Genomic DNA, 1,268 nt, shown 5'->3' on the forward strand with positions numbered 1-1,268 from the left:
AACTTAGGTTACCTGTGACAGATGGCATATTTAAGGGGTTATTTAAAAAAAAAAAATTTTATTACCCTTTCCAAAGAGACCTGCAACAGGAGTTTGTACACTACACACTCAACGGCAAGCATGCAGAGCGGCCCTGTTTTGCTGCCACCACAGCTGTAGAGAGGGATGTCTGGTGTAGGAAATGAATTTTGTTCCGGTCACTCTATGGAATATTTTTAGGCCAAACTCTAAGAGTTATGGTAGACAAAACAGGAAATGGGATGATCCTCATCAAGACTCCATTGTTGTACCTGAGCGCCCACTCCCAAAGGGCCACTCATAGATGAATTGCTTATATTACCAAGAACAAGCCTTTCTCATCTTCCAAATGCCTCATTGACTGAAGAGACTGTGCTGATATCTCAGACCCGGAGCCCTTCTTTCTGACCTCCAAAGGCATAAATAAATGGCAGGGCAGGGCACCAGGCAGAACAGAAGAGAACTCTCATGTTCATGTCTCTGCGCTGAGCCCGATTGGCCTATCTCCCACTATGTCCCAGATGTTCACCTATTTGTCTGCTGTCGCGGTCACAAGACAATCCTTGATTGGACTGCTGAGATCAAGACCAGAGATTTCATCACTGTGCATTAAGTGTAAAAATTGGCTCATCTGAACGTGTATCCAAATTATACACAAAGCAGTCATCTGTACTGGCCAAAAAACGACAAGGTGAAAAGTGATTCCAAGTCACTCTCTCAATCTGCCCGCTGAATCGCCACATTCGAAGGCTTTCCTCTGGAGTTTGGCAGTCATACAAAGCCACCGACTTATTATATGACCTGGAAATAGGAGTCTTATGCTTCAAATGGATGAAACTGTAGAGTCTGAGCCTTGTCTGTGTGCACTGCAAGGCCAGCTGCTGGTTTCCCCAAGGACACATCCCTCAGAATCACAGTGCTGGCCTCTGATGTACTTGCCAGCAGGTTTCTAATCAGCTTATTCCATGAATCGTACAGGGCAGCAACAGTATACCCTTCTGCTGAGGAACTTAAAAAAAATGGGCAAAGGACCCGAATGAACATCTTTCTAATGAGGACATACAAGTGGCCAACAACTACATGAAAAGAAGGTGCTCAACATCACAAATCATCACTAATCACAAAACCATGGTGAGATCCCCCTCACAACTGATAAAATATCTATTATAATCAAATGGAGAAGAGCTAACAAACACTGGTGAGGATGTGGAGCGAAGGGAAGCCTTGTGCACTGTGGGTGGCAATGTGAA

At 44.5% G+C, this 1,268-nt stretch overlaps 1 pseudogene across 1 annotated transcript; it reads right to left on the bottom strand.

The window, feature by feature from the left end:
- Positions 1–270: 270 nt before the first annotated feature.
- LOC311626873 (periodic tryptophan protein 1 homolog) lies at positions 271–1,062 on the bottom strand (annotated as a pseudogene). The gene has a single exon. The product of its transcript is annotated as a periodic tryptophan protein 1 homolog (transcript).
- Positions 1,063–1,268: the final 206 nt, after the last annotated feature.

Source organism: Pipistrellus hanaki, assembly GCF_964339955.1.
Source record: "Pipistrellus hanaki genome assembly, chromosome: 8".
Classification (NCBI taxonomy): Eukaryota; Metazoa; Chordata; class Mammalia; order Chiroptera; family Vespertilionidae; genus Pipistrellus; species Pipistrellus hanaki.